The sequence below is a fragment of the Ochotona princeps genome, chromosome 10, assembly GCF_030435755.1.
Source record: "Ochotona princeps isolate mOchPri1 chromosome 10, mOchPri1.hap1, whole genome shotgun sequence".
NCBI classification, from domain to species: Eukaryota; Metazoa; Chordata; class Mammalia; order Lagomorpha; family Ochotonidae; genus Ochotona; species Ochotona princeps.
This window is the reverse complement of record NC_080841.1, coordinates 33,026,752-33,036,235: the sequence shown is the minus strand read 5'-3', so window position 1 is coordinate 33,036,235 and position 9,484 is coordinate 33,026,752.

Genomic DNA, 9,484 nt, shown 5'->3' with positions numbered 1-9,484 from the left:
CCAAAGTCAGGAGGAGCCTGGAGCTTCTTCCAGATCTCCCACATGAGTACAGGAATCCAAGGACTCGGGCCATCCTCTGCTGCTTTCCAGGCACATTAGGAGGGAGCTGGATCAGAAGTGGAGAAACGAGGACTGGAACCCATACGGGATGCTGGCACTGCAGGCAGAGAACTAACCTACTATGCTAAGATGTCAGTGCCAGCAATTTTTATCTTTTACCTTTCTTCATATGTTCAATAAAAAGGCTTTAAAAAAAGATTTATTTATTTTTATTGGAAAGGAAGACATATGGAAGAGGAGAGATAGAGAGGAAGATCTTCCATCCAATGGCTCATTCTCCAAGCAGCCGCAAGGGCTGGAGCAGAGCCAATCCGAAGCCAGGAGCCAGGAGCTCTTCCAGGTCTCCCAAGTGGGTGCAGGATCCCAAGGCCTTGGGCCGTCCCCGACTGCCTTCCCAGGCCACAAGCAGGGAGCTGGCTGAGAAGCAGGGCTGCTGGGGCTAGAACCAGTGCCCATATGGGATCCCGGCACGTGCAAGACAAGGACTTTAAACCACTATGCTATTGCACTGGGCCCAAAAATGGCTTTTTTAGAAGTCTGATAGTCATTTGATTCAACCACCTGGGTGTATGAGAGGTCTCATACTGAATGTTCACCAATTATTCACTTCAAATGCACTGCTACTCCAGGGAATGCCATAATAGAGGTGTGTGGGGTGCGTTAGCTGAGGCTCACACTGTCACAGTTATTTCAGTAGAAAGAGGTGTGACTTGAGCTATCTCTGCAACAGGTAATTTAGCAAATGTTGATGAGTACAAACCTTTGTCCCCCATCTCTAATTACTCATAGCACAAAGGATTTACTCTGCTCACAGCCAGCCCAAAAAAACAAAAACAAAAACAAAAAAATACTCTCCTTGTTAAAGTGAGGGTATTTAAAAATAAGACCTGACACTGTGGAGCACTCAGATCCTGGGGATGAGGCTCCATCTGCCTCTCTCTCTCTCTCTCTCTCTCTCTCTCTCTCTCTCTCTCTCTCTCTCTCTCTCACACACACACACACACACACGCACACACACACCCTCCACTGTAAATTAAAAGAGAGGAAGCCATTGTCAGGTGTGTATAGATGCCTTATGAGACACGACTCAACTTGTTATTAAGAAGGAAGCTGCCATTTAAATACCCTGCCTCTTTACTGGGGCAAGCATTTAGCCTAGCTGTTTAGATGCTGGTTATGGTGCTTGTGTTCCACATGACCCCTTGGTTCAGTTCCTGGCTTTTGCTCCTGACTACAGCTTCCTGTGAACCTCAGTCCCTGGGAGACTGCAGGGATGGCTCAACTAGTTGGGTTCCTGACACCTAAGTGGCAGGCATTGATTGAGTTCACAGCTCCTAATTTTGACCCCTGCCCAGCCCCCACTATTGCAAACATTTGGTATTGCAAACATTAGCTGATGGGAGCTAGATGTGTGTGTGTGTATGTGTGTGTGTGTGTGTGTGTGTGTGTGTGTGTGTGTGTGTGTGTGTGAAATGAATAATAAAAATAAAATAAATGTCCTACTTACTTACAATGACTAAAGGTAGGGACCTGGCTAGGCTGTTTTAGTTTTTGGAAGATTTTTTTTTAAGTTATGTAAGTAATATTCATTGTCCTGGAGGAAAGTCTAGGACATTTTATCTCTGGCTTGACAAAATTGTCTTCCCAAGGAGTGATCTGACCTACTTAAGGTGCTTAGGGCCCATTGGAGAGTGCAGACCCACACCCCAAGCCCTTCTCCCTGGTATTTAAAGTTAGGGAAACCTACCAAATGACCACACAGAAGCCAGGGGCTCTAAAATCCATGATTTTAGAAATAACTATGATCCCTGAAAGCAATATGCTCCCTGGCCCTGACTCTGAGTTAGATAAAGTTCAGGCAAGAGTGGTCTGTCCAGGGAGTGGCAGAATCTCTATAAGAGGCAGACACACACCGCCCCCCGCCCCCCGGAGTGGTTACCCCAGGGAAAATTCTGACTGCAGCCCCTTCAATCAGCAACAATGCTGAAGATCAGAATTCTCCCATGGCAGCTGTGACACAAAATCCCCACCCTGTGAGCAGAGAGGGCTGTTTTGAAGAAGCTAGCTCCCAGGAAATACAGGAGTGCTCTCCAGCATCAATGTCGAAACTGTCCTTTCAGGCTGATGGAGTGGGAAGTGAATGGCCTGTGGCCTGGGGTTCCTGACCTCGGGTGGGGCAAGGCTCAGAGATACCGGTGAAACCTACTACTGCTTTTATTGTATCATGTCAGGGTGAGGGGCTGGCGAGTAGGGACCAAGACTGTTGTTTTGTAAAGCAGAATGTCAATGTGCATTTTCTGGAGACATGAGGTAAGAGGAGAGGAGAGGAGAGGAGAGGAGAGGAGAGGAGAGGAGAGGAGAGGAGAGGAGAGGAGAGGAGAGGAGAGGAGAGGAGAGGAGAGGAGAGGAGAGGAGAGGAGAGGAGAGGAGAGGAAGGTAGACTTTCTCTAAATGTAGGATGCCGGGAGCAAGAAGGAGCAGGTGCAGACTCAAGCTCAGCCTTTCTTTGCCTGAATGTACAACCCAAGGCCCCACATCAAAGACAGCCATCCTTCACAACCCCAGGTGCATTTCTGGGAGCACAAAGATGACTTTCACAAGCTGATGCCCTTGTCCAAGTGTGGAAGCCAGTTACCCTCTCTGTGCCACCTTATTTCTGTACAGACTTCTGCTGATTATCCTAGGCATCTGAGTGTCCATGCACAGACTCCTCTGTCAGCATGTACAGCTTGTGATCAAGAACAGCACTGGTAGGGCAACTCATCTGGAGTAACTGAGAGATGAGATCCTAGGTGGTCATTTGCACCTGCTCAGTAATGACTAGTAGCCAACAGCTCCAGAACTGAGGACCCTCCCACTAAGGACCCACTTTGGAGTCTCAGCTTTGACTTACTAGAAACCAAGGTTGAGAATAAAGCATACCATGCTGGTGTGGAGGGAACCATCCAAACTAGAAGATCAGAAGAATGGAAACAAGATCAGATTTGGATACCTAGAATGAAAGTCAGATGCAAGCTGCCAGATGAGAGTAAACTAAGAAGCAAGCAGGAGTTAAATGGCCTGATGTAATAGTCCGGATTCAAAGAGTCAGGTCAGAGCCAGGGCCTGCTATGGGAGCATGATTGCTCAGGCAGGATGCACACACTGATTAACCTGAAGATGGGAAACTGGAGCCAACATCCTTATTGATCTTCATCAGTTGAGTATCCTGACCCAAGAATTCAGGATGGCTCAACCCGAACTTGGAAAAATGTCCTAATCTCTTTTGTGCTACTATAACAAAATACCTGATAATGGTCATGTATAAAGAAAACAGTTGTTGACTAAACTAATCAAAATCTGGCTGGAGAATGAAAGTTCACTTTTTATCCAGCTATTCAAATTGAAGTTTTAAACCTGTTAGCAACCAATCAGTTGCCTGAATTTGGTTATAGGATTTATATTGCTCTTAAAGGGTATGTACTTGCATTGAATCAAATTTAAACAGTGTAGATTCAGGTGTGATTATCAATCACATTGAAAATCAAAAGTTGTAATTAGCAGACTTGTTTATTGACTAAATGACCCTCTCATACTCCATGCAGTCTACATCTAGGGAGAGTCAGACAAGGGGACCAGCGATCACTCTTCCAGTTATGGTCCTAAGATGTGAAATATATGCCTTCTTAGCCGATAGGAGGTGTTTTTCTGGTGATGTTACTCGGTCACTAGGTTCAGGGCTTCTGCACAGAATGAGCAGTAGACCAGCTGACTTAGGTCTCGACATTTGCCAAACCATTCCATTCTTCACCTAACCCAGGGTTTCCAGCTGTATCACAGCTTGGGAGAGAAGCAGAAGGAGGATCAAGAAAAGAAAGGTCATATAGCAAGCCAGAATGCAAGAGCGCAGGGAGGGAATGGCTTGCTCTTTTATTGATTTGATAAGCAGAGAGAGTGAGGGTGGTGGTCAGGGGAGAGAGCGAGGCTCCCATCCACTGTTCCTTTCCTCAAGTGCCTGCAGTGACTGGGGCTGGGCTAGGGACAAAACAGAGCTCCATGAACTCAATCTAGGTCTCCCACATGGGTGGTAGGAACTCAGCTGCTTCAACCACAACTGCTGCCTCCCGGGGTCTTTACCAGAAGGAAACTGGAGTCAGAACTCAGATCCAAGAGTCAAACTCAGGCACTCCAATATGGGTTGTGAAATAATGGGGATACAAGATTGACTGTTAAAGTTTGTCAGGGGATTTTTATCTTGACATGTACACCTCCTAAAACTATGCTGTCTTGCCCTCCAAATGCCCAAACTAAGTTTGGGCGATGGGATGTACTGAAATTCTTTCCGTTAGATATATGCGAAAGAATAAATGTACCAATCCATCAGCTAAATGTGGACAGATGTGTGACATCATCAAAATGGATAATCTTAAACTAAGGTAAAAACTGTAAAGAGCTGCCACCTTCTGTTATATCATTAAGGGAGTCACAGACAACACATACACACGGAGGAAGAAGCAGATGGAAAATGACTTTCTCCAATGCCCACACGCCCCATGCTTCTGGCTTGCTGAAATTGTTATTAAAACTCTAAATGTCTCAGCAGTCCTTTTCAAACATCACTGTTTCTGTGGGCAGACCTGCAGAGCGGATGTGGGGAGGCTGCTAGAGGGACATTGAAGGGAGTGGAGGCTGGGAGCATGGTGGCCTTTAAGCTTTGAATTTCTTAACATTTACAGAGCAGTTCATTTTATCATATGGTCTGAGTATTTTCCTAAAAGTAGGTTTGGTTTTCAATGCTTCTACTAAGTAATTACACAAAACCAAACATGAAGTCTTTTGTGTTATTCCTTTTCAAAACTACAGTCTTGCAGTTTTCTCCTAAAATATATAAGCAAGTTCTAGAATTTTGCTTCACCTCTGAAAAGATGAATTTGTTTACCCCAAACAATAAAAAATTTTAGAAAAACTAAAGTATAACTGAAGGTGCTGCACAGTTGAAAATATATTAAAAGATAGGCTCAGCTGTATTAAAAAAAGAAAAAAAACCTTAAAATTGCATAAGGTGGTCCGGCACAATAGCGTAGTGGCTAAAGTCCTCGCCTTGCATGTGCTGGGATCCCATATGGTCACCGGTTCTAATCCTGATGGTTCTGCTTCCCATCCAGCTCCCTGTTTGTGGCCTGGGAAAGCAGTTGAGGACAGCCCAGAGCCTTGGGATCCTGCACCCGCATGGGAGACCCAGAAGAGGTTTCTGGCTCCTGGCTTCAGATTGACTCAGCTCCAGTCGTTGCGCTCACTTGGGGAGTGAATCATTGGACAGAAGCTCTTCCTTTCTGTCTCTCCTCCTCTCTGTATATCTGCCTTTCCAATAAAAATAAATAAATCTTTTTGAAAATGCATAAGGCATTTAGCCTGCTGGTTACCATTCCTGTGTGCCGTGGTGGAGACACTGAGCTCAGCTCCGGCTCCTAACTCCTGCCAGTGCAGATCCTGGGTAGGGACAATGGCTCCTGTACCTGGATTCATGTTTCTCACCTGGGAAGCTTGGACTGAGTTCACAACTTCAGCTAGGCCCAACCCTGGCTATTGTAGGCACTTGGAAAGTGAGCCAGTGGGTATGAATTCATTAGTCTCTCTCCCTCCCTACCTCTCTCTCATTCTCTTTGACTCTCAAAAAACAGTTTAAAACCAGTTTTCCAACCTAATCACCATGAATTATCATAGCTGTGAAATAATTGCTTTTGCTGAAGAAATGACTATGATTTCTCTCACCTTCTAAATGCTTGGTGTAAAGGTACACCTGCTGGTCTGACTGGAAAGGTGACTGTAGATGTCTTTCTGTGGTTCATCGCCCACAGCTTGGATGCTCATCCAGGTACAAGGAACCCTTTACCCAAGCTCTGCTTGAATTCTTTCAGTACACGGTGCAGTATGTGCTTGCCATCCCGGTGTCCTCTCTGCATTCAGACAGCATCCTGAGTCCCAGCCCACAGAGCCTGAGGATTTCTGGCCCATGTGCCCTCCTCCCCACCTCCACTTCTCAGGGTCCCAACGCAAACCCGTCAAGGGACTCCATCCCATGTCCCATCCCTTCTTGAGCCCTATCTTAGTCTGTTTGGTATTGGTCTAGCACAATACCTGAGACTGGGTTTTTTTTTAAAGAACCAAGATTTGTTTGTTAAACTTCTAGAGGGCAGGAATCCAAGATCATTGAGCCTACCTCTTTTTTTCCACCTATTATTTGAAAGACAAACCAACACAAACACACACATCTTCTATCTTTCCATCTGTCAGTTCACTCCTTATAGCTGGGTCTGGGTCGGGCTGAAGACAGGAACCCGAAACTCCATCCATCTGTCCCATGTGAGTGGCAGGGGCCTAAGTACTGAGCCCCTTGAGCCACTGTCTTCCCAGGATGCATTGGCAGGAAACCAGATAGGAAGCAGAGCGTGCAGGAACTGAACCAGTGCTCTGATATGAGATTCAGACCCCACCCCCTTCAGCAGCAGCTTAATCCACTGTGCCATAGCACTCACTCCAGGGCCTATATTTGGTGAGGGTCTTCTTTTTGCATCATCCTGTAGTAGAAGACAGGAGGACACGAGAGTGCATGTTATGTCTTGTGTGTCTTACCACCATAATAAGATTAACACTCACAGGAAGCAAAGCATACCTTTTTCTGATTGCTCCTTCAGCATACAGCTACAATGCCCAGCATTTTGTTCAGTGATTAGAAGACCTCAGTTAAAATACTAGCCCTGCCATTTCTCTTTTTTAAAAAGTTCGTTGATTTCATTTTATTTGAAAGAAAGAGGAGACAGAAAGAAAACACTCATCTGCTGGTTCATTCCCCAAGTGCATGCAACACCCAAGGCTGGACTATGTCCAAGCCAGGAACCCAAAGCTGCAGCCAGGTCTGCCATGTTGGCAGCAGAAACCCAAGCCTTTCGCCAGTCATCTGCTGCCTCCCAGCATGCATTAGCGGGAAACTAGGTCAGTGCCCCACAGCTCTGCCCTTTTACTCATAACTTCTTTGGACTGGCTTCTAATGAACACTATGGTATGTCAGGGTCAGGACTGGGCTGTGATGGGGAAATTAGAAACTGATTAGGTCTGACTAATTAGGTCCTGTTATGACTTTCCAAAAACTGTGGAGTTAATGGTGTTCCCCCCCCCCAAATCCATATTAAGTTGAAGTCTCAGCATCTAATGTGGCTTCATTTGAAGACAGGGCCTCTAAGGAGTCAATTAGGTGTAAGGGAGATGATAATGGTGGGCCCTAGTCGGATAGGATTTATGTTCTTATAAGAAAAGACACCAGGGAAAAAAGAGAGAGAGAAAGGGGGTGTTGAGAAAAGGCAACAGAGAGATCCCTCTCTTCTTTTATTCCCTTCCTCCCTCTCCCCTCCCTGTCTCCACACCCCACACCAACAGGAAAGACCATAGCAAGAAGGTGGCTGTCCACAGGCCACAGGGAGTCCTCACCAGCAACTAACCCGAATAGCACTGTGATCTTGGACTTGTAGCTTCTCTAACTGTGAAATAATGCATATTGTTCCAGCTGCTATCTGTAGTAAAGTTCTGACTGCCAGAGACAACCAAGATACAAGGAGATGGGAGTTTAGCCACAGAGGCTGGTGTGTCATGCTGGTCAGAGTGTTTGGTTTCCAGAATATGTCTTAGATGGTTGGAAAAGAACATGGATCCAGTCTTGAGGAAAAATGAGCTGTCCCGCTCTCAGCGCTGAGGAGCCATCAGGTCTCGGGGTTTTTCTTAGAAGGCCTTCAGGAAGCCGCTGAAGCGAGGCCTGCCTTGCTGAGCTCGTTAGAGCTTCAGGAGCCAGCCAGTGCAGAAGCAGCCCAGCAACACCCCCCACACGTGTGTGCTTGGTGCTTGGCTTGTTCCCTCCTCAGCAAGTCCTCCCAGAAACTAAAAATAAAATTGAGAACAGAGGATCACTAAACAGCAGAATTCAGTCGAGGGAGAAGCAGGGGCCTTAAACCAATGCTATCCAACAGGTCTCCAAGGCAGAAACAAGGACAAAAGACCGGCTTCTGGTTAGCCAGTCCCTATGGCATCAGGCGTGCTGGGGGTTGGTGGCCGTGTTTGCTCTGCCTGGCTACGACTCAGCTTTCTCTAAGCCTCACTTTCTCATATGATTGCTTCACGTTTCCTGTGTCTCTTTACTCTGCTAATTCCACAACAAACACCTTGTATTGTTAGTTCCAATTCCCAAAAGAAAGAATCCAACTTGAACTTTTAATCCCCTTTGGGCCTGCTTGCATGGGGGCCACTGGAAAGTCCTGCCATCCTGTTTGTGACAGGCATCGCTGGCCTTCCTTGACCATGGTCTGTAGGTGGGACCCTGCCCCTTCATGAAGGGTTGAGAATCCAGAAAAGCCTGCCCTGGCTGAATTCTCTCAGGTGCGAAGCACAGAATATCTACCAAGGGAACTAAACACTAGAGCAAGATGCCTGAGAGTGAGTGGTGTTCAAGCTCCATGACTCTAGCTCCTCTAAGATGTCTTTTTCCCTTCTGCTAAATGGCTGGACAGTGGACACAGTAGTTGGATGAATGCCTCACATTTTAAGATTTTCCCCACAACCTTCAGGAGCCGTAGTTTTGTCTCACTGACGAAGTCACAGCCTTATCTTCAGCTGTGTGAGAGAGGCTGAGGGAATGAAAAGCTGGGATTAGCAACAAGGTCCAATAGATCCTAATAACAACAAGGTAGAGATGGAGCATTGTGTCAAGTGTTGGCCCTAGTAAATCAACAGGCGATCACGACACAGTACTGTGGGTGCTGTAATAATTTGCTAAGATGCTATTTTGGAGAAGTTACATAACCTCTCTGAGGCTTAGCATCCTGGAATGGAGAGTGAGCTGGGTAAGAGGCACATCACAGAGCTTTTGTACAGGTTCCTATGAAATCATCCATAACTAATACCTACTGAATTACACACTTGCTTCTTCCTGACCCCAGAGCCCCATCGCCTACAGAGCAAACACACAATAAATACTTGAAAACCACAAACATTACTCATCAGAAATGCTAGCTTCTTAAATTTTGTTGGTATTTGTAAAAATAAAACAAGAAAAGCAATCAATTGGACATGCAAAGAAAACAAAAGCATGAAAAATTCAAAAGTTTGCATGCTAGGAATTAATTTAAAATGCAATCATGCTTCATTGTATTTAAGAGAATGCTCAGTAGCTACATTTAAGTATCTGATTGCTCATTGTTATCCTCCCCCAAGCGTTCCTTCCTGCAAGTGGAGCAACTCAGACTGTGTTTGTGTTGTTATTACTCGCTCCAGTGTAGAATCCCCAGATGAGTTGGGGTCAGTTCTCACCTGAAATAAAACCCGCTAACTGATGGCTTGCTCCTTTTCCCATAAATGGTTCCACACACAGGAAAATGCATTCCTGTCACCATCCTCTTGG